Source organism: Podarcis liolepis (assembly GCF_965112155.1).
Source record: "Podarcis liolepis genome assembly, chromosome: 4".
NCBI classification, from domain to species: domain Eukaryota; kingdom Metazoa; phylum Chordata; class Lepidosauria; order Squamata; family Lacertidae; genus Podarcis; species Podarcis liolepis.
Window position 1 is genome coordinate 97,232,851 of NC_139558.1, and position 24,795 is coordinate 97,257,645.

The window sequence follows — 24,795 nt, forward strand, 5'->3', positions numbered from 1 at the left end:
AGGTGATTTTCCTTGAACTCTATTGGTCTGTTGTTTATCAGAAAACCCTTGCTTCATTGCAAGCACAAATAGGCATAAACATGGTAGTATAAACACTGACAACTGGGAAACACTGGCCTGTGAGCGCTCCAGTTGGAGAACAGCCTTTACCAAAGGTGTTTGGGTTTTGAAGACACTCAAACTCAGGACGCAAGGGAGAAACGTGCTAGGAGGAAGGCACGCTTGGCAAATCCACACCGTGATCGACTCCAGCCCGGAAACCAATGTCCCCACTGTGGAAGGACGTGTGGATCCAGAATTGGCCTCCACAGTCACTTACGGACTCATTGTTAAAACTGTGTTGATGGAAGGCAATCTTACTCGGCTACGAGGGATCGCTAAAGAAGAAGACTCTGACTCCTCACTTCTGCAGCAAGAAGCATGCCAATGGGAAGTCCCTTCCTCCCTGTTCTCTGACACACTCGGACCTCCAAATTCAGGAGGAGGGAGGAGGTGCCTCCCCCACTCTCGATTGATGTATCGCCCAGCTGCTCCCTCCCTGCTGGTTGCTTAGCTACTATCTAATAGCTGGACAGCTCCTCTCTCAACTGTGCAGCTTCTGTCTCTGCCTGTCTCTCTGCTTCTGGAAAAGCTGGAAGCAGGGCCCCCCTTCCCAATTTCTCCCCTCCTTTTCTGTTAGGAGCTGATCTCCCTGAGATTGCATTCCCCAATCTTCCGATCCAGACCAGCCCCTGACACTCCCAGAACCAAAAGAGGCATGAAAAGGCCAAGGAGAGGTTGGTTGCATGCAGGATCAGGAAGGTCTGATCAAATGCATAGTCACCATGGGCGAGGCCAGCAGCCATAATCTCAGCTGCTCCATGTCTTCGTGATATTGGTTGCGCGTAGATTTAGAAGGTCTGCATCAGGATTATACACCGGCCGGCCCCAAAAGGGAGACGAGCTGGTTTTCTGCCATTCAGGCCAGTGGTTTGGTTTGGACGAACAATAAGGCATATGCAATTCCAATTCCAGCTGCAAACAGGAAAAGAATCTGACAACGCAAAACCCCGAGGGTGAGTCACTGTGACTTCCCTTATGCATCGTTCGGAGCCAAGGATGGATGAACCAAGATTACATAAGGGACCAGGCAAAGGGGGAAACCTTTAGGAAAGTATTTGCTGTGTATACACTTCTGGCTGCCAAGTGCAATCTGCAAAGTGAGAGAGGTGGATGACAGCTTCCTTCCCCCTTCGCCACCGTTGCTGTGCAGTTTTGCAGCCTTTACAAATGTTGGCTCTTGAAGGAAGGAGATGGTTTAATAATAAATAATAATTTAATATTTATACCCCGCCCATCTGGCTGGGTTTCCCCAGCCACTCTGGGCAGCATCCAACAAAATATTGAAATACAGCAATGCATCAAACATTAAAAGCTTCCCTAAACAGGGCTGCGTTCAGATGTCTTCAAAAAGTCTGGTAGTTGTTGTTCTCTTTGACATCTGTTGGGAGGGCGTTCCACAGGGCGGGTGCCACTACCGAGAAGGCCCTCTGCCTGGTTCCCTGTAACTTGGCTTCTTGCAGTGAGGGAACCGCCAGAAGGCCCTCAAGTGCTGGACCTCAGTGTCCGGGTAGAACGATGGGGGTGGAGACGCTGACCCCTGCTTTAGGTGCTCAGAGACCTACCTCCTTTGAGAAGAAACTTCTGAGATAAATCCGTGTTGTGATATTGCTTACTTCTGTTGTATCCTGCAGTTCCCCTATGGGAAACTGCCGCTGGTTCTGATTTATCTGAACTGTGCAAAATCCACACTAGAGAGAAAGAAGAGGGTATTCCTAAAATTTCACCCACAGGAATTGGGCATTCTTCTTCTTCATTATTATACAGTAACGAATTGTTATCAAAACCATGCATTTTGTGTAACAGTACTTCTGTGTAAATATTAGGCATCCGTCAGGCCAAAGTTCAACATTTACCTTTGTCAACAACTGCTGAATCAATATTTGGGATGTGCTTAACACATGCTGTGGCCGGCAACTGCGGAAGTTTTTCCCCTCCTTCTCAGATTCATGTATTCGTCTATGTAAGTCAGCCAACTGTGTACATGTGGTGCGAAGGGCGGATTCCATTCAGGCACCTTAGAGATATTTCAGGATTAGAAAGTGTGGGATGTAATCCAGTGGAGCAGTCAAATACAACATTCCTCGTTTGCCTAGAGTGGACACAGACAGGGGCATGTTGATCCAGCCAGTTGAACTTCCTGTTACACCTGGTCTGGAGCATCCTCCCCCTGCATGTGACCAGGTATATAATATTAATAGTAGTAGTAATAATAATAATAATAATAATAATAATAATAATAATAATAATAAATATAATAATAATAATAATTTATTATTTGTACCCCACCCATCTGGCTGGGTTTCCCCAGCCACTCTGGGCGGCTTCCAACAAAGATTAAAAATACATTAAAATGTCACACATTAAAAACTTCCCTGAACAGGGCTGCCTTCAGATGTCTTCTAAAAGTCAGGTAGTTGTTTATCTCCTTGACATCTGATGGGAGGGCGTTCCACAGGGCAGGAGCCACCACCGAGAAGGCCCTCTGCCTGGTTCCCTGTAACTTGGCTTCTCACACTGAGGGAACTGCCAGAAGGCCCTCAGCGCTGGACCTCAGTGTCCGGGCTGAACGATGGGTGGTGGAGAAGCTCCTTCAGGTCTACTGGGCTGAGGCCGTTTAGGGCTTTAAAGGTCCCCGCCAACACTTTGAATTGTGCTCAGAAACGTAGGTGGGCATGACCTTGGGAGACCCCACAAAAGGTCCAGTCACTCAACCACCTTCCTCTTTTGATGTCTTTTATTCTCTGCCAGCAGCACATGGGCCTATCCTTGGAAGGATGTAAGCCACACTGTATCTGTAACTACAAGCTAAAGCCTGCCTTCAGGGCTCCACTGTGAACTGAATGTGAGTAAACTTCTACAGTGGTGCCCCGCAAGATGAATGCCTCGCAAGACGAAAAACCCGCTAGACAAAAGGGTTTTCCGTTTTTGCGTTGCTTCGCTAGACGAATTTCCCTATGGGCTTGCTTCGCAAGACGAAAAAGTCTTACGAGTCTTGCCATTTTTTTTCGCTCCCCCCCTTTTTCTAAGCCGCTAAGCCACTAAGCCACTAATAGCCTTTTAGCCGCTAAGCCACTAAGCCTTTAATAGCCGCTAAACCGCTAATAGCGCTAATCCGCTAAGCCGCTAATAGGGTTGCTTCGCAAGACGGAAAAACCGCTAGATGAAGAGACTCGCGGAACGGATTATTTTCGTCTTGCGAGGCACCACTGTAGTTACTTTTAAAAGAGGTTTCTTGTGTCTTTATTCTTTTTAGGTGGGATAAAAAGGGTCTTACCAGGAATATACTCCAATCTGAACAAAGCCAGATTGGATTGCTTAAGTAAAGAGATGCAAACGAATCTACCAACTAGCTCCCTGCTATATATTGGGGAGTGTCGCTCGGCTGCTGACTCACAAGCGTAAGTTAGGAAGGATACTATTAAATCAATATATCCTCTCCTAATATCTACAACATTCCTGTCAGGAATGAGCCATCTCCAAGCAAAGGTTTGCAGCCAATGGCAGGAAGCAGCCAGGAACAGAGAGGCTTAGATGTTAGTCAGGCAGGGGAGAGCCAGCAGCTGCAGACTTCGGCTCTTCCTGACCTTGATGGGCGGGTTGATAAGGCTGTGGCTGAGAGCAGGCTGGAACACAGCCAAAGCTCACAGGAAGCTCCAAAATGGTCAAAGGCCTGGAAATGATGCCTTATGAGGAACGGCTAAGGGAGCTGGGCATGTTTAGCCTGGAGAAGAGGAGGCTAAGGGGTGATATGATAACCATGTTCAAATATATAAAAGGATGTCACATAGAGGAGGGAGAAAGGTTGTTTTCTGCTGCTCCAGAGAAGCGGACACGGAGCAATGGATCCAAACTACAAGAAAGAAGATTCCACCTAAACATTAGGAAGAACTTCCTGACAGTAAGAGCTGTTTGACAGTGGAATTTGCTGCCAAGGAGTGTGGTGGAGTCTCCTACTTTGGAGGTCTTTAAGCAGAGGCTTGACAACCATATGTCAGGAGTGCTCTGATGGTGTTTCCTGCTTGGCAGGGGGTTGGACTCGATGGCCCTTGTGGTCTCTTCCAACTCTAGGATTCTATGATTCTATGAAGCACAAAATGGCGCAAACAAACTCAGAGACAGCTCCTCTGAACAAGAAGAGGTTGGAGCTGATTCACTAAGTCCTAAGAGTTGGAGAAATAGGACGGCTGTTAGACAGGAAGCAAAACGAGACGTAAGGGTCGTAAGTTCAATATCTTCTGCCAACGTTGGAAGGAGTCTTCAGAAGGGTCATCCTAAGTATGGTGCCGGAGGCTTTGTTAGAGCCGTCTGGAGCTATCTGTTTGTTTTTGCAATAAATCCTCCATTTTAATTACCTACGCTTACTGTGTTATCAAGCTGGGAACCTGGACTCCTGACAATTCCCACACTAAGTAGCAGAGAAATATTATGCAGTAATGGGGGATTTTGGACGCAAATCCCCCCTCTCTCTCTCCTTCCACATATGTAGACATGGGAAGGACCCAAAGCATCATCTGGTCCAACCCCCTGCAATCCAAATGAGTAGGTGCAAAAGGAGTCATGCTAGCACAATGGGAGTTTCCACCTCTCCTTCCCCTTTGCACCCACTAACAAATCTGCTTACTCCTGATGCTGGCAAAGGGCTATAGCTCAGAGGACGAGCATCTTTCTTGCAAGCAGAAGGTCCCAGGTCCAGTCCCAGGCATCTCCAGGTAAGGACTGGGGATGTTCCTTACCTGAAGCCCCAGAAAACTGCTGCTAGGACATGCAGACCAGACTCGACACCAACCTGACACCCTCCAGATGTTTTGGACAACAGTTCTCTATTTTGATGATCTGGGACTTGGGCTCACACTCGGAACCAGAGGAGTCTCAGTCCGCACCGGATCCTTTGCCTCAGGCACCACCTGAACCAATTCTGGGGCCTGATCCTGAAGAGTCGCAGTCAGCACAGGTTCCCCTGCAACAAACACCAGCTAGGGCCTGAGCCTGCCCTGGCTCCAGATGCGGGGATGACCTCGTTGCCTCCAGCTGGGCCATCACTCACAGCTGCTCCACTACCAGTTGGCTCAGGGGAGGCTGAGGCGGCCCCTGGGTCTAATAACCCACCGGAGTCTCCTGAGCTGCAGAGACTGAGGTCTGAGAGAAGGAGAGACCAGAGTACTCGCAGGAGGAGTGCTCGCCTTCGGGCGAAACAGGGAGGTGAGTCGCTGGGGGATCAGGACCAGCCGCTACCCTGACAAAGGCTGTCAAACCCTGCCCCAGGTTGCGGGAGCGACATTGCTGTATGCTAGATCCTGTCTGAGATCCTGTACCTGTCCTTGCCTGGTTTCCTGCCTCGTCTCCTGCCTTGGCTCTGTCGGACTGACTCCCAGCGGAACCTTCCGATTCTGGACCAGACCTGCACCGCGTTTCATGGGTTGCCCTCGGGCCCAGCACATTTATGCCTTCTGCTTGGGATGGATGGAGGGTTGTTGTGCAAACATCTGAGAGGCCTAGCAGGTTGGCAGAGGCTGGCGAAGTTGTTGTTGTTGTTGTTTAGTCGTGTCCGTCTTTTCGTGACCCCATGGACGAGAGCACGCCCCATGGACCAGAGCAGGCCCTCACGTCTTCCACTGCCTCCTGCAGTTTGGTCAAACTCATGTTTGTAGCTTCGAGAACACTGTCCCACCATCTCGTCCTCTGTCATCCCCTTCTCCTTGTGCCCTCCATCTTTCCCAACATCAGGGTCTTTTCTAGGGAGTCTTCTCTTCTTATGAGGTGGCCAAAGTATTGGAGCCTCAGCTTCATGATCTGTCCTTCTAGTGACCACTCAGGGCTGATTTCCTTAAGAATGGATGCGTTTGATCTTCTTGCAGTCCATGGGACTCTCGAGAGTCTCCTCCAGCACCATAATTCAAAAGCATCCATTCTTTGGCAATCAGCCTTCTTTATGGTCCAGCTCTCACTTCCATACATCACTACTGGGATACCATAGCTTTAACTATACGGACCTTTGTTGGCAATGTCTCTGCTTTTTAAGTCTGACTAAAAAACATGTAGAGGAAGGCATCTTATGCTGAGTCAGACCTGCTTTGCTAGCCCCCGCTGACTCAGTATAAGTCGCCTTCCTCTTACATGCTTTTAACGCAATGAGTTGCAAACGGAATAGAAGCGCAGCTCCTCTTTTGTTTTCAGCCCTACCCCTCGGAGCTAAATTCATAAAGATCTGGTTCAAACGGTGCTCTTCAGCCCCTGGGCTGGACTCCATCTGCACGGCAGACTTCAGAGTCTCTGTTCCCCCCTGAGCCCGCAAGGAGCCTGAGCCAAAGCACAATAATTCTTGGAATAATAAAAGCTTGCAGCTGGAATGAAGAAGCTGACTCAGACAATAAAAACCCAGGAAGGGGTATAGAGAGCTCTCCGCAGCGGGTAGCTTCCTCTTCTGTCGCAACGCACTTTCCTAATTGCAAACACTTTGGGAAAACGCTGAAAGGAAGGAGGAGAACAGCAGAAATGAAAATGACACTTTTTCTCTTTTTGCGCTGCCATTCTTGATGGCTTTCAAAAATGCCTTTCCTACTTTATTGTCGGTCCTTTTCTGTTACCTTTCCCCACTGTTTGTGAAAGTCTCTCTTTCTCCTTTTTTTGGTTTTGTGCTTTTTTTTTTAAAAAAAAGATTGTGATCCTGTGCATATTGAAAAAAAATATTCTGTTAACGGCACCTAGCATGCACATTAAATGCTTCATGAAATGTTATCTACAAGCAGGGCATCTGAAACAAAAAGTTGCAGCATGGATTGTTTTGGTTCCATTTCCCAGCCACTCTATTCTGTCCCGTTTATACTCTGAGCAACCAAATAAAAGTGCACAACAGCCTTCGGTTTGCCCTCTGTTTGTTTTGGTCTACAGCCAACAAAATGAATTTCAGTAGGGACAAGTGTAAGCTTTTACATTTAAGCAGCAAGAAACAGCTGCAAAAGTACAAGATGGGAGACCCCTGGCTTCACAGAAGTACTGTATTTTTCACTCTATAGGGCGCACCTGACCATAGAGCGCACCTAGTTTTCAGAGGGGGAAATCAAGGGGGGAAATATGATTCCCCTTCTCCCAGACCTTCTCCCTGCTATTGCGGGAGGTGGGGGAATTCCCCCACCTCCCGCAAAAAGCCCACAGAAGCTGCGCACGGCTCCTGCAGGTTTTTCGACCAGGAGGGAGAAGGGACTGACGCGGCCAGTCAGTCCCTTGTCCCTCCTCGGGGAAAAGCCCCCAAGAGCGGCACGCTCTTTAAAGGCTGCGCGGCTCCTGCGGGCTTTTTTACGAGGTGGGGGAATTCCCCCACCTTGTAGAAAAGCCAGCAGAAGCCGTGCACCCTTTAAAGAGCGCGCTGCTTTTGCAGGTGGTGGGGGAATTCCCCCATCTCCCGCAAAAGCCCACAGGAGGGAGAAGGGACTGACTCGGCCAGTCAGTCCCTTCTCCCTCCTTGGGGAAAATCCCCCCAAAGCGACGGTGCTCTTTAAAGGTTGCGCGGCTCCTGCGGCTTATGATACATTTTTGCTAACTTCACTGGTGTTAAATACCATCTGTACATCATTTTCATCAATTTTTCTCTTAATACATTACAAGCTGTAAATTTGATTCCCTTTTTCCACAATTTCTCCCAATCCACCATCATGATATTGTGCCCCACATCCCTGGCAACTCTACATTTCTAAGATTGGAACCCTGCACTTATTGGCACCAATACAGAACTAAGGGATCCATTTATCTGACCTTCTGTGAAGTCTGGTGAGAAATTGAAGCTTTACCTCTGTTTCCCAACGTCCTCCCCCAAAAAACTGAGAGCCAGTGTGGTGTAGTGGTTAAGAGCGGTGGACTCGTAACCTGGGGAACCGGGTTCGCTTCCCCGCTCCTCCACATGCAGCTGCTGGGTGACCTTGGGCCAGTCACACTTCTCTGAAGTCTCTCAGCCCCACTCACCTCACAGAGTGTTTGTTGTGGGGGAGGAAGGGAAAGGAGAATGTTAGCTGCTTTGAGACTCCTTAAAGGGAGTGAAAGGCGGGATATCAAATCCAAACTCTTCTTCTTCTTCTTCTGCTCACTGACTGGTTTCTCTTCTTTGCACCCGCCTCCAAATTTACTCATAACTAAAATTCAGGACTCTGTAAATGGCGGTGGGGTCAGGAGTTCCTGACGCCACTTTGCTGCTGAAGGACAGCTTCATTTTGTCTCCGGGAGACTGACATGATCCTGGGGTCTTCTGGGCTCAGAGCCACTGGAGGCATCCCACCCCATGGCTCCTTCACACTGGTCCATTGTCTCAGAGCTTGGCCAAGGCCTGGTCACCATGGCGACCATTTATCTGCCTTTTTTCCTTCCAGCAGCCGAGGGTCCAGGCCAAGAGAAATCTCTGCCCTCGGGAAGAACGGTCAAGTCTGCGTGGGGAATTAAACCACGGACCAGGATTTTCTCATCACCATAATTACCCTCTGTCCTGTTCCATAGTAGTAGTAGTAGTAGTAGTAGTAGTAGTAGTAGTAATAAATAAATAAATAAATAAATAAATAATTTATAATAATAATAATAATAATAATAATAATAATAATAATAATAATAAATAAATAAATAAATAATTTATTTATTTATACCCTGCCCATCTGCCTGGGCTTCCCCAGCCACTCTGGGTGGTTTCCCAAAAAACATTAAAATACTTGATCTGAAGAAGTGTGCATGCACACGAAAGCTCATACCAAGAACTAACTTAGTTGGTCTTTAAGGTGCTACTGGAAGGAATTTTTTTATTAAAATACTGTAATACATCAAACATTAAAAGCTTCCCTAAACAGGGCTGCCTTCAGATGTCTTCTAAAATTCTGGTAGTTGTTGTTCTCTTTGACATCTGGTGGGAGGGCGTTCCACAGGGCGGGTGCCACCACTGAGAAGGCCCTCTGCCTGGTTCTCTGTAACTTGGCTTCTCGCAGTGAGGGAACCGCCAGAAGGCCCTCAAGTGCTGGACCTCAGTGTCCGGGCAGAATGATGGAGGTGGAGATGCTCCTTCAGGTATACTGGACCGAGGCAGTTTAGGGCTTTAAAGGTCAGCACCAACACTTCGAATTGTGCTCGGAAACGTACATAGCTCCTTTCTGCCCCCCTGAACCCCTGAAATGTAGCCTCTTTGCCCCCACGCTTGGGGCATACACCTCTTTGCAGCAATTAGGCCTGGAGTAGGGGAGATCCCTTTTAAAACGGAAAAAGGCATAAAAATACCCCTATTTCCAGGACAGTCATGGATTTACAGAAGCCATCCTAGTTTCTGATTTGATCCCGGAATATCCCACTTTTCCTTAGGACATCCCTCTTTTCATCAGAGAAATGTTGGAGGGTATGGAGTTATGTGACCCCAGAGCCAAGGAAATAAGTAACTACTGTATACAGCCTTTACAAGATACCTGAAGTTAGCCCTGAATAGGGAAGCCTGTTAGTGTTCCATGCTTTATTATGTTTTTATATGTGTTGGAAGCCACTAAGAGTGGCTGCTGCAACCCAGTCGGATGGGATATAAATATAATAATAATAATAATAATAATAATAATAATTATTATTATTATTATTATTATTATTATTATTATTATTAAAAATAAAATAACAACAACAACAATTTGAATTTCAATACAACATTTTATTGGGTTTTTTTCCATATCACACCACATCTTTTGTCCCGCCCCCCGCCCCCACTCCATTTCCTCTACATTCTGAGATTACATTTATCTTTGCATTTTACAATCTTCTCAAATCTTCTGTATATTCTTATTATCTTTCCTTACTAATTTACCTTCCCTCAGGCATATTAGCATATCTTTTTCTGAGCCACATTTTACCATATATTCATCAAAACATTCCCACTCCTTTTTAAATTTTTGATTCGATTAGTTTCTTATAATAGCTGTTAGTTTTGCCAGAGTTAAGTATTTATTTAGTCTGCAAATCCATTCCTCCCTTTTTACAAATCCATTCCTCCCATTTATTATTACTATTATTACTGCAGTCGTACCTTGGAAGTCGAATGGAATCCATTCTGGAAGTCCGTTCGACTTCAAAAATGTTTGGAAACCAATGCGCGGTTTCTGATTGGATGCAGGAAGCTCCTGTAGCCAATCGGAAGCCGCGGAAGCCCCGTCGGATTTCGGCTTCCAAAAATAGTTACTTCCAAACAGTTACTTCTGGGTTTGCGGCATTCAGGAGCCAAAATGTTTGAGAATTAAGCTGTTTGAAAACCAAGGTATTATGGAATACGTAAAGGGACCCCTGACCATTGGGTCCAGTCATGGCCGACTGGGGTTGCGGTGCTCATCTCGCTTTATTGGCCGAGGGAGCCGGCATACAGCTTCCGGGTCATGTGGCCAGCATGACTAAGCCGCTTCTGGCAAACCAGAGCAGCGCACGGAAACACCGTTTACCTTCCCACCGGACTGGTACCTATTTATCTACTTGCACTTTGACATGCTTTTGAACTGCTAGGTTGGCAGGAGCAGGGACCGAGCAATGGGAGCTCACCCTGTCACGGGGATTCGAACCGCCAACCTTCTGATTGGCAAGTCCTAGGCTCTGTGGTTTAACCCACAGCGCCACCCGCGTCCCATGGAATAGGATATCCCTATTTCCATCGGAGAAATGTTGGAGGGCATGCCATTGGCAGTCAGGATAACAATATTGGGCAAGGGGGTGAGAATGTTGATAGGCAAAAGGCAAAAGGCCTACTTGTTCCTTATAAGTCTTTTTTATGTTTTTACTTAAAAGTGTGCAGCCGAGTAGGGATTGCACACAATTTTTTGACGCCCCTGTGATGGTGCTTAGATATGTTACTAAACAGACAAGCTTCTTGATGCCTCCTAAGTTTGTGGCTTGCCCCTTGCCCTTCAAGATCTGGGCAAAGTTAACCTGAACCCATTCAGTCACTCATTGATACAAACTCTTTTGCTTACGCTGGGTGTGGACTGGGTCGGGTGCTACAATCTGAATTCATCTGACCTGTCACAGAGCTGTTGGCTCATCCTAGCCAAATCAAAGTAGAGCCTTTGCAGCATTGGGAAATGTTGATTGTCAAAAGGATTGCCCTTCCTTGACCTGCTAGCGACTTATTAACTAAGCAGTTTAATGAGCCGGTTATCTAGCAAAATAGCGCTGAGTCAGAGGCCCGTTGCCTCTGGGGTACAACCTCACTTTCCATCTTCTGCAGCAGCCTCATGCTACCTGGTGCTTGTGCCAGCAGTGGCTGGTGGGAGTTGGCATCATAGTGTTGGAATTGTTATAAGAATTTAATAATAATATAATAATTTATTATTTATACCCCGCCCATCTGGCTGAGTCTCCCCAGCCACTCTGGGCGGCTCCCAATCAAATATTAAAAACAGTACAGCGTTAAATATTAAAAACTTCCCTAAACAGGGCTGCCTTCAGATGTCTTTTAAAGATAGGATAGCTGCTTATTTCCTTCACATCTGAAGGGAGGGTGTTCCACAGGGCGGGCGCCACCACCAAGAAGGCCCTCTGCCTGGTTCCCTGTAACTTGGCTTCTCGCAACAAGGGAACCGCCAGAAGGCCCTCGGAGCTGGACCTCAGCGTCCGGGCTAAATGATGGGGCTGGAGACGCTCCTTCACGTGTACAGGTCTTATATACCGTATATAATATATATATATTAAGGTCTTATATATATAATAAATGTTCATAAATGTACCAAGCAAAGACGTACATAAATATATAAACCACATGTCTGAAGCAGCACAGGAAAACAGCCATGAAGCCATTTTGGCTCCCAAACTGACCAAAGGTTTTCCCTGCAACGTCAAAGGAAAATGGAAAAGCCTCCCCATTACCTTTTCCTTCACAAATCCTGTCTTAAGGGCACATTTAAGATATGCATAGGGTGTGAGCCTGTGACCTGGCTCAGGAACCAAGTATTTATCATTACAAAAGACTGGCCTGGCTCCCCAGGCAATCCAATCAAGTACGCATTAACAGGTAACCTGCCAGATGGGAGGTAAACAATGCACTCAGATTTCTGTTGTAGACCGCCCTTTCTGTGATGTAGGTATGATGTATCTGGAGGTGGTCTTGGACTCTAGGGCTGGCAATTTAAAATGTCTATATAAGGGCGGTCACACCTGGGTTCTGGGTCCTCCTCCTCTCTCCTGCAGGTGAGGGGAGCACCCTGTTGCGACAGTTTAATAAAGATCAGGCTTACTAGCTGCTTTGCTTCTCAATATTCCCTGGTTGGCCTCTGTTATTTTCTCCTACCAATAGGGAACCTATGTAAGGACTCTATATGGGCTCTTGGATACCCCATAAGGGAAAAAGGGCAGATTTTTGTTTACAACAGAAGGGACCTCGGGGTCATCTAGTCCAACCCCCTGCAATGCAGGAATCTCAGCTGAGGCATCCATAACAGATGGTCATCCAGCTTCTGCTTGGAAACCTCCAAGGAAGGAGAGCCCATCATAGAATCATAGGATCATAGAATCATAGAGTTGGAAGAGACCACAAGGGCCATCGAGTCCAACCCCCTGCCAAGCAGGAAACACCATCAGAGCACTCCTGACATATGGTTGTCAAGCCTCTGCTTAAAGACCTCCAAAGTAGGAGACTCCACCACACTCCTTGGCAGCAAATTCCACTGTCGAGCAGCTCTTACTGTCAGGAAGTTCTTCCTAATGTTTAGGTGGAATCTTCTTTCTTGTAGTTTGGATCCATTGCTCCGTGTCCGCTTCTCTGGAGCAGCAGAAAACAACCTTTCTCCCTCCTCTATGTGACATCCTTTTATATATTTGAACATGGCTATCATATCACCCCTTAACCTCCTCTTCTCCAGGCTAAACATGCCCAGCTCCCTTAGCCGTTCCTCATAAGGCATCATTTCCAGGCGTTTGACCATTTTGGTTGCCCTCCTCTGGACACGTTCCAGTTTGTCAGGGTCCTTCTTGAACTGTGGTGCCCAGAACTGGACACAGTACTCCAGGTGAGGTCTGACCAGAGCAGAATACAGTGGCACTATTACTTCCCTTGATCTAGATGCTATACTCCTCTTGATGTAGCCCAGAATTGCATTGGCTTTTTTAGCTGCCGCGTCACACTGTTGGCTCATGTCAAGTTTGTGGTCAACCAAGACTCCTAGATCCTTTTCACATGTACTGCTCTCAAGCCAGGTGTCACCCATCTTGTATTTGTGCCTCTCATTTTTTTTGCCCAAGTGCAATACTTTACATTTCTCCCTGTTAAAGTTCATCTTGTTTGTTTTGGGCCAGTTCTCTAATCTGTCAAGGTCGTTTTGAAGTGTGATCCTGTCCTCTGGGGTGTTAGCCACCCCTCCCAGTTTGGTGTCATCTGCAAATTTGATCAGGATGCCCTTGAGTCCATCATCCAAGTTGTTGATAAAGATGTTGAATAAGACCGGGCCCAAGACAGAACCCTGTGGCACCCCACTAGCACCTCACTTCCTGAGGGAGTTTGTTCCACTGTTCTTCCACAGCTCTTACTGTCAGGAAGCCCTTTGTCAGAATCTCCTTTCCTATAACTTGAATCCATTGGTTTGGGCCCTACCCTCCGGGGTAGGAGAAAGCAAGCTTCTATGTGACAGCCCTTGAGATAACTATCATACTGTAAGGTAAAGGTATAAGGAAAAGGAGCCCTTTACGGTTAAGTCCAGTCAAAGGTGACTATGGGGTTGTAGCGCTCATCTTGCTTTCAGGCCGAGGGAGCCAGCGTTTGTCCACAGACAGCTTTCCGGGTCACAGGGCCAGCAGGCCTAACCCACTTCTGGTGCAACAGGTCACCGTGACGGAAACCAGAGCGCACGAAATTCCGTTTACCTTCCTGCTGCAGTGGTACCTGTTTATCTACTTGTGCTGGTGTGTTTTCGAACTGCTAGGTTGGCAGGAGCTGGGACAGAGCAACGGGAGCTCACCCCGTCGCGGGGATTCAAACCGCCAACCTGATCAGCAAGTCTATCATACTGTACCTCCTCTCAGTCCCCTCTTTTCTGGACTATATATCCCCAACTCCCACAACTGCTTCTCCTAAGACTACATGTTGCTTTTTTAAAACCCAAATTGCCAGTACAGTGGTGCCCCGCAAGACGAAAAGAATCCGTTCTGTGATTCTCTTTGTCTAGCGGTTTTTTCGTCTTGCGAAGCAAGCCCATTGACGGATTAGCGGATTAGCGCTATTAGCGGCTTTTAGTGGCTTTTAGCGGCTTATCTGCTGATTGGATCAGCTGATAAGCGGATTAGCGGCTTAGAAAAAAGGGGGGGGAGGAAAAAAAACCTGCAGGAACTCGCAAGGCATTGTCGTCTTGCGAAGCAAGCCCATAGGAGATTCGTTTTGCGAAGCACCTCCAAAACGGAAAACCCTTTCGTCTAGCGGGTTTTCCGTCTTGCGAGGCATTCGTCTTGCGGGGCACCACTGTACGCTCTATCTCGACCTCACAGTCCCTATGGATCAGTTGCTGAGACTAAAAGTCCCCGCCTCCTCATAGCTGTCTATGTCTCCTCCTCTCCAAGGTTTTCCCCAAGTAATTAGAGACTGTGTCTGCATGAAGCCAACCTCTCCTCTGCCCTCTTCATACCTCTCCTGGTTCTGGGAGACTGGGGGGGGGGGGGAGGAGGGAAGCTTGTGCTTCTCCACCTCTCTTCACTTCTGCCTCTTGGTCTCCTTCACCTTCAGCATCTGATTCTGAACTTCTCTCTGCCACAGACTCTCCCCGCTCACTGATCCCTGTTCCCTCTCCATCTTCCGACACCTCCTCCTCCCAGTCTGCTCCTCCTTCTCCCTCTGACCCCTCATCGTCCTCCCACCACCACTCCCTGGGCTCTGAAGCTTCTTCCCTTGAAGATTCCCCAGCTAGTTCCACCCACCCTTCGTCTGCAGCAAACCATGACATCCAGTCCCACATATCTGAAGTGGCATAGTCTCACATACCACCAACTGCATCTGAAGTGGTACAGTCCCATGCACTGCACTACCCCAGTCTGTGAGCGCTCTGATTGGAGAATAGCCTTTGAAGACACTCGAACTCAGGACGAAAGGGCGAAATGTGCTAAGAGGAAGGCACGCTTAGCAAACCCTCACCGTGATGAACTCCCACCCAGAAACCTACGTCCCCACTGTGGAAGGAAGTGTGGATCCAAAATTGGCCTCCGCAGTCACTTACAGACACACCGTTAAGACCACATTCATGGAAGACAATCTTACTCGGCTACGAGGGATCGCCAGAGAAGAAAGAAGATTACCTCAGACCACCTCATTATGCTGCGAACATCAGTCCCTGTCTGCTTCAGGGCCTACCTGGGCTTGGAGCACGGTCCATGCTATTTATTTACAATTATCTGCACACTTTTAGACTATACCACTAATAAATATTCCACAACTTGGGCATGTAGAGCATTCCTTGTATAATGATGATGATGGTGATAATTAATTTATTATTTCTACCCCGCCCATCTGGCTGGGTTTCCCCAGCCACTCTGGGCGGCTTCCAACAAAAGATAAAAAATACATTAAAACATCAGTCATTAAAAACTTCCCTAAACAGAGCTGCCTTTGACATCTGACGGGAGGGCATTCCACAGGGCGGGTGCCACCACTGAGAAGGCCCTGGTTCCTGGCAACCTCGCAGGGAGAGAACCGCCAGAAGGCCCTCGGTGCCGGACCTCAGGGTCCAGGTTGAACGATGGGGGTGGAGACGCTCCTTCAGGTATATTTTTGTGCCTGGTGTGTGTGTGTGTGTGTGTGTGTGCGCGCGCGCTCACGCATTCCCTATGGACCTTCATCTGCTCCTCATTATCTCCCTGTGATAACCTTTGAAATTTCGCAGTCATCTTAAGAGCTGTTTACAAGCAGACACCGAGGATTCTGAATTATCTTCCTAGCCAATCTTCAACTCAGCCGGGCTATTTCTCTGCCAGCCCAGGCTTCTCACGACAGGGCAACGGAGTTCAAAGCACAAACAGTCTCTTTCCAAAGGTAATCTACACAAAGGGCAGGTCAAACGGTAAATAAATAAAGAAATGCTCTTGGAACTTTCCCTGCCGGGGAGAAATTGTATAATTGAACTCTTCCCCTCACTACCTATGCAATTCAACCTGGTTGTTGGGCAATCCTTGCAGTCTTGTCAGTCATCCAGCACGTTCCCCCACTCTCCTGGGACTTGCTAGCCAGCATCCCCAAAAAGAATATTGCAGAGTTGGAAAAGGTTCAGGAAAGGGCAGCTCAAATGAATAAAGGCTGGAGAAAATCCCCTGTGGGAAAAGCATTTTGGTGTTGGAAAACGAGCGAGGTCCCAGCTAAAAGAGAATGGCAACTTAAACTGATGGAATATGCGCAGTTTTCAGACTTAACATATAGAATAAGAGAACAAGATGAACATGCATTTGAAGGAGACTGGAAAATGTTTATTGAATATATGGGGGAAATTGTGTACACTTGAAAACGTGGGCAGCCTTAAGATAAATTCAGCAGTGTGAATCAGTTTTGATAGATGTAATAATGGAATACTGAATGGTTTAATTTATGTAAAATACAGTGGTACCTTGGGTTACATATGCTTCAGGTTACATATGCTTCAGGTTACAGACTCCGCTAACCCAGAAATAGTACCTCGGGTTAAGAACTTTGCTTCAGGATGAGAACAGAAATCACACGGCGGTGGCACAGCGGCAGCAGGAGGCCCCATTAGCTAAAGTGGTACCTCAGGTTAAGAACAGTTTCAGGTTAAGAACGGACCTCCGGAACGAATTAAGTACTTAACCCGAGGTACAGTACCACTGTATGCAAAATCAACCATGGAAAGAGAAGACAGGAAGCCATTAATATTTTAAGGTTGTTTAAATGAGTATTCTAAATTGCAAAACAGCAAGTTTAATAAAAATTATATATATCTACAGTATGAACCCAAGGTCACCATATGAAGGCAAGGGAGCCAAGGTTGACAGGAAGAGGTCTGCTTAGAGAGAGGATCTCATCATGTAAAAAAACAACAACCTGTGTCTGGCACAGGTGCCAACCCCAGTCATTAAGGTGCCACCCATGGCTAGCAGTCACTTGGCTTGTTTACATCGGATCTGGCTAGAAGGGGTGACCAGGGCCGGATTTAGGTTTGATGAGGCCCTAACCTACTGAAGGTCGTGGGGCCCTTTATATGTCCAGCTGTCCTTTGTCAACAACAAATGGTCACTGTTTTTTGTGTTGAATATATGCTACATGGCAATTTATGGCCCTAACAGGTATCTCAAGCCATTTGCACATGTTGCCATGTTAGCAGTCCATGCAGAATGTAGGCACCCTATATATAGAAAGGAGCAAACCAGTGATAATTTAGGGAGCAGGCTAGCAGGTGGGGCCCATGACTTACATCCTAGGAGCCTACACAACACAAAACACTGTTGCTGCATGTAGGTTTTATTTTATTTGTTTCTTATCTTATACAGTGGTACCTCTGGATACGAACGGGATCTGTTCCGGGTCCCTGTTCACATCCTGAAGTGAATGCAACCCGTGTCTGTGCACCTGCGTGGGTTGTGATTCGCCATTTCTGCACATGTGCGTGAAGTCATTTTGACCATCTGCGTATGCGCGAGCGGCAAAACCCGGAAGTAACACATTCCGTTACTTCTGGCTCGCCGCGGAGCACAACCCGAAAGCGCTCAACCTGAAGCATATTTAACCCGAGGTATGATTGTATTTTGGAAATGTACCTCCAATTTTCTTCCCCTTTAAATTTTTGGGGGCCCCCAAGAGAATGGGGCCCTAAGCTATAGCTTGTTTAGCTTACACATAAATCTGGCACTGGAGGTGACACAAGTGCTGTGCGTGATGTTTCCGAAGGCTCCACCGCCTCCGCTGTGGACTGTTATCATTCCTGGCGCATAGTCTGCGCCTGAACTCTGCTCCCGTCACTTCCTGACTCCCATGTCAAGCAGCGGCTGGATAAAGAAGAGATTGTGCCGAGAGAGGCCCGGGCGGCTTTCTGTCCCCGGAAAATCCTACCCCGCCAAACTCCCCCCCCCTCCGGTTGTGTTTTCCCAGCTGTGACCTTTTCCACGGTCAAAGGAGCCTGCTTTCTCTCCCTACCTCTTTCGCCCCACCTCCCTGGAAACAGGATAAATCAGGAGGTGTGATGGAGAGCGCTATTTCAAGGCAAAAGGGAAATCAAATCAAAGGGGGGGGGTTTCCCTGGGTAAGGCTCTGGGGGCAAGCCTAGCTCCTCAGCCGAAGGGCATTGTGGGTTCGGATCCCTGGAATCACAGAATTGTAGATTTGGGAGGGAGCTCCCCCAAGATCATCTACTCCAACCCCCTGCAATGCTGAAGAATCCCTGACACATGACTGCCCAACCTCTGTTTGAAAACCTCCGAGGAAGGAGAGGCTGCTACATTCTGAGGGACTCCACTGTTTTTCTCTGTTTATTTGTTGTTTAGTCGTTTAGTCGTGACCGACTCTTCGTGACCCCCTGGACCAGAGCACGCCAGGCACTCCTGTCTTCCACTGCCTCCCACAGTTTGGTCAGACTCATGCTGGTAGCTTCGAGAACATTGTCCAGCCATCTCGTCCTCTGTCGTCCCCTTCTCCTTGTGCCCTCCATCTTTCCCAGCATCAGGGTCTTTTCCAGGGAGTCTTCTCTTCTCATGAGGTGGCCAAAGTCTTGGAGCCTCAGCTTCAGGATCTGTCCTTCCAGTGAGCACTCAGGGCTGATTTCCTTCAGAATGGATATGTTTGATCTTCTTGCAGTCCATGGGACTCTCAAGAGTCTCCTCCAGCACCAGAATTCAAAAGCATCAATTCTTTGGTGATCAGCCTTCTTTAGGGTCCAGCTCTCACTTCCATACACCACTACTGGGAAAACCATAGCTTTAACTAGACGGACCTTTGTTGGTAAGGTGATGTCTCTGCTTTTTAAGATGCTGTCTAGGTTTGCCATCGCCTTTCTCCCAAGGAGCAGGCGTCTTTTAATTTCATGACTGCTGTCACCATCTGCCGTGATCATGGAGCCCAAGAAAGTAAAATCTCTCACTGCCTCCATTTCTTCCCCTTCTATTTGCCAGGAGGTGATGGGCCCAGTGGCCATGATCTTCGTTTTTTTGATGTTGAGCTTCAGACCATATTTTGCGCTCTCCTCTTTCACCCTCATTAATAGGTTCTTTAATTCCTCCTCACTTTCTGCCATCAAGGTTGTGTCATCTGCATATCTGAGGTTGTTGATATTTCTTCCGGCAATCTTAATTCCAGCTTGGGATTCATCCAGCCTTTCGCATGATGAATTCTGCATATAATAGTAGTACTAGTAGTACTAGTACTAGTAGTAGTAGTAATAATAATAATAATAATAATAATAATAATAATAATAATAATAATTTATTATTTGTAATCTGCCCATTTGGCTGGGTTTCCTCAGCCACTCTGGGCGGCTTCCAACAAAGATTAAAAATACATTAAAATGTCACACATTAAAAACTTCCCTGAACAGGGCTGCCTTCAGATGTCTTCTAAATGTCAGGTAGTTCTTTATCTCCTTGACATCTGGCGGGAGGTGCTCCTTCAGGTATACTGGGCCGAGGCCGTTTATTGTTTTTAGATGTTTTTCATTTCATTTTTGATCCTCTTGCATTTGTTGCCCGTGGGCTCCTTACGTAGGGAGGGTGGGATATTAATATAATACAATAAAAATAAATAAACATTTTTTTTGTTGGTAGTGTGAAAGACATGGGGAAGCTCATGCAGGGCATAAATTAGAGGGGGTTTGGCTCCCAGTACATTTCCGTGCACAATTCAGAGTTTTGGTGCTGACCTTTAAAGCCCTAAACGGCCTCTGCCCAGTAGACCTGAAGGCGTGTATCCATCCCCATCATTCAGCCTGGACACTGAGGTCCAGCTCTGAGGGCCTTCTGGTGGTTCCCTCCCTGTGAGAAGTGAGGTTACAGGGAACCAGGCAGGAGGCCTTCTCGGTGGTGGCGCCCGCCCTGTGGAACGCCCTTCCGTCAGATGCCAAGGAAATAAACAACGATCAGACTTTTAGAAGACATCTGAAGCTAGCCCTGTTTAGGGAAGATTTTAATGTTTGATTCTATTTTTAATATTCTGTTGGGAGTCACCCAGAGTGACTGAGGGAACCCATCCAGATGGGTGGGGTATAAATATTATTATTATTATTATTATTATTATTATTATTATTACCCAAAAGATTCTCTTTCTCTCTCTGTATGGCGTCTAGATTTTATTAATTTTCCCCTTCCTCCCCTCACACTTCATACAGATCATACATCGTGGATTTTTTCTGTGGATGAAAGAGCAGTTGGGGAGGGTGATTATGAGCTGAAAACAAACTGGAGGAGGGTGACAAGGATCAGGCAGTTTCTCTTTCTGTGCCTCATTCAAACTCACAGCTTCTGGGCATTTCCAGACATTCATTATTCCCCCTTAATGGGATTCAGTTACATGGCAATAAATTCAGGTTGAGAAACTATAGTTGATTGGGAGATCTTGCACAGCAAACCCACTTTCATCTATCCATCTATCCATCTATCCATCTATCTACCTATCTTAGGGTTGTCATACGTCTGGAATTTCCTGGACATAGATGGAATAGACAGAATATGGCAGTCGGAAACAGTGTCCCGGCGAAAATCTATGAAATGTCTGAGAAATTCCAGACGTATGACAACCCATGTCGGAAGTCTAGATTTTTTTGCCAAAGAAAGCTCAACAACTCTTGTCTCTGGATTTTCACTCTCTGAAATATGGCCATCCTAGACCTATTTGTACCTTTCTGCAATAAGGAAAGTGATGATGAGAAAATACACTGGAAAGTGTGAGATAACACCCTGCTTTGTCACAATATCATCTAACCTCCCCGGAAACAAATCAGAACAAATGCTCATTAAATAGCAGGCACCGTGTAATCTCCCTGCGAACAAATCAGGTTTTGAGCTCAATAAACAGACTGCCCAGAAGCAGCCTCAGTCTCGGATGGCTGTGTTTTGTTTTGTTTTTAGAACATGCACACCAGGAAATAGATAAGTATGCACAGGGTGTAGTTTAGACCTGATGTGATAGAGGGCCTGGAAACTGTGGCTTGAGGGAAGGACAGGGGCCAAGGACGGCAGAGAAAGCTCTGCTGTTATCAGACACAGGGGTCTTGCAGAGGTGACATTTGTCGGCACATATAGCGCTGTTGCAATGACTGAACACGCAGCAAGAAAGGGGCTATTGACTTACTTACGTTGGCCTATGCTGATAAAAACACAGGGAAGAGGATGAAATGTAGCCAAACTGTTTGGGACCAAAGTGTTCGCGAGAGAGGCAGGCAAAATAGTCAGGCATTTTCACTTACTAAATAGTGCTCACTAGGGCTCAGTGGGTGTTATTATTTACCATCACAAAAGAATGGCCAGGCTATCCAGGTAAACCCATTAACAGCCAGGAAAACCCATCAATGAGACGCGGGTGGCGCTGTGGGTTAAACCACATAGCCTAGGGCTTGCCGATCAGAAGGTCGGCGATTCGAATCCCTGCGATGGGGTGAGCTCCCGTTGCTCGGTCCCTGCTCCTGCTAAGCTAGCAGTTCAAAAGCACGTCAAAGTGCAAGTAGATCAATAGGTACCGCTCTGACGGGAAGGTAAACAGCGTTTCCATGCGCTGCTCTGGTTTGCCAGAAGCGGCTTAGTCATGCTGGCCACATGACCCGGAAGCTGTACGCCGGCTCCCTCGGCCAATAAAGCGAGATGAGCGTCGCAACCCCAGAGTCGGCCACGACTGAACCTAATGGTCAGGGGTCCCTTTACCTTTACCTTTAAACCCATCAACAGGTTTCCTGTCAGACAGGGTTTCAGCTATAGACCGCCTCCTCTGCTGTAGGCCTGCCTCCTTCTGTGATGTATGCATGATGTTTCAAGGGGATGGTCTTGGGCTACAGGGTGGGCAATTTCAAAAGTCTATATAAGAGCTTGCGCACCGATGTTCTGGGTTCCTCCTCCCTCCTGCGTGTGGCGAGTGGGGACCCTGTTGCAACAGTTAATAAAGATCAGGCTTACTAGCCGCTTTGGTGTTGCAGCGCTCATCTCGCTTTCAGGCTGAGGGAGCCAGCGTTTGTCCACAGGCAGCTTTCCGGGTCATGTGGCCAGCAGGACTAAACCACTTCCAGCGCAACGGGACACCGTGATGGAAACCAGAGCGCACAGAAACACCATTTACCTTCCCGCTGCAGTGATACCTATTTATCTACTTGCACTGGTGTGCTTTCAAACTGCTAGGTTGGCAGGAGCTGGGACAGAGCAACAGGAGCTCACTTCATTGTGGGGATTCGAACCGCCGACCTTCCGTTCAGCAGGCCCAAGAGGCTCAGTGCTTTAGACCACAGGAGTCTCTCCCAGCCCCACCTGAAAGATTCTAGCGGAAAATTGAACCTTCTGCAGGCAAAGAGGATGCTCTTCCACTGAGTTATGGGGCTTCTTGTCATCTTCTTCCTCCTCCCAGCCCTCCTGGTGCTATCTCCAATTTCTAGCGAAAATTGCTCCACATGCTTTAAATTAGACCGAAAATCGTAGGAGGAGGTAACTGAGTGACTATCTGATTAGAAGGATACAGCTAACCCAAATGGAGGACTCATTCTTCCGACTCTGTTATTATATACGTATGGCTTTTTTGGGGACGTTGGGTTATTTTGAGTTTGGACAAGCTGCTTTCCTCTCTTCTTGGAAATCTCGTCCCTGAATGAATGGCCACAGCATCTCCTGATGTGCTTCTTCCCATGCCCTCTTCTGAACCAACCATTTTATCAGTTATTAGTATTAGCAATAGTTAGATTTGCTTGTTGCTTGATAGTTAAAGCTATGATTTTCCCAGTAGTGATGTATGGAAGTGAGAGCTGGACCATAAAGGAGGCTGATCGCCGAAGAATTGATGCTTTTGAATTCTGGTGTGGGAGGAGACTCTTGAGAGTCCCATGGACTGCAAGAAGATCAAACGTATCCATTCTGAAGGAAATCAGCCCTGAGTGCTCACTGGAAGGACAGATCCTGAAGCTGAGGCTCCAAGACTTTGGCCACCTCAGGAGAAGAGAAGACTCCCTGAAAAAGACCCTGATGTTGGGAAAGATGGAGGGCACAAGGAGAAAGGGGCGACAGAGGACGAGATGGTGGGACAGTGTTCTCGAAGCTACCAGCGTGAGTTTGACCAAACTATGGGACGCAGTGGAAAACAGGAGTGCCTGGCGTGCTCTGGTCCATGGGGTCACGAAGAGTTGGACCCGACTAAACAACAATAACAAAGTTGCTTGATTATTGTAACTCGCTCTATGCGGGGCTGCCCTTGAAGCTGACCCAGAAACTTCAGTGGGTGCAGAATGCCGCCGCGAGGCTCCTTACAGGGTCCTTGCTGCGGGGTCACATTCATCAAGTACTTTACCAACTGTACTGGCTCCTGGTGGAGTACAGGATCAGGTTTTGATCTTTAAAGCCCTATGCGGCCTAGGACCCTCGTACCTACGGGACTGCCTCTCTTGGTATGCCCCGCGGAGGACCTTAAGGTCCATAAATAGCAACACTCTAGAGGTCCCGAGCCCTAAGGAAGTCAGATTAGCCTCAACCAGAAGCAGGGCCCTTTCATCACTGGCCCCGATGTGGTGGAACGCTCTGTCTCATGAGACCAGGGCCCTGCAGGATCTGATTTCTTCCCACAGGGCCTGCAAGACAGAGCTGTTCCGCCTGGCCTTTGGTTTGTACTCAGTTTGACCCTTATGTTTCCCTCCCTTTATGTGATCTGTGGGCTACTTTTTAAATGAGGCTGCATTTTAAATTGCATTTTAACCTGCATTTTAAATTGGTCCCCCCATTATGTTTTTACTGTAATTTTTACTGGTGTTAGCCGCCCTGAGCCTGGCTCTGGCCGGGGAGGGGGGGGTATAAATAAAATTTTATTATTACAGTGGTACCTTGGGTTAAGTACTTAATTCGTTCCGGAGGTCCGTTCTTAACCTGAAACTGTTCTTAACCTGAAGCACCACTTTAGCTAATGGGGCCTCCTGCTGCTGCCGCGCCGCCGGGGCACGATTTCTGTTCTCATCCTGAAGCAAAGTTCTTAATGTTAAGTTGTGGGTGAACATATCAGACGACACAGCAGTTCTTCAAACAGCTCTTGTTTATTCACAGGCAAGAACAGAACTGAACTGAAGGGTTCAGCCAACCTGCTTATATAGAGCTCAACTACAAAGCAACAGTAACAACTTTCTGTAACTATCCAATCACTGAACGTCACTTTCAATTCCTTATTTACATATGTGGACCTCAGTGAAAACTATCTACAGTATCCTCCTGCTGGCCCAGGGTGAGAACTTCAGTACATAACATTTAACCCAAGGTACTATTTCTGGGTTAGCAGAGTCTGTAACCTGAAGTGTATGTAACCTGAAGCGTATGTAACCCGAGGTACCACTATATTATTATAGAAGGTCCCCCCCCCCCAGATGTTTCCATTTTGTTTCCATTTCATCTTTCATTTCAGCGAGGGCTGCACTCTCCTTCATCTACAGTCACAGCCGGCGCTGTAACTCTCCAACAGTTGTCTCTGGGGACAGATGGATGCCAACCAGTGGATGGGCTTTAGATGTGTGTTTGTGTGTATGTGTGTTTTATACTACCTTAGTGGCATCAGGCAAACCTCTCCATTCTGAAGGA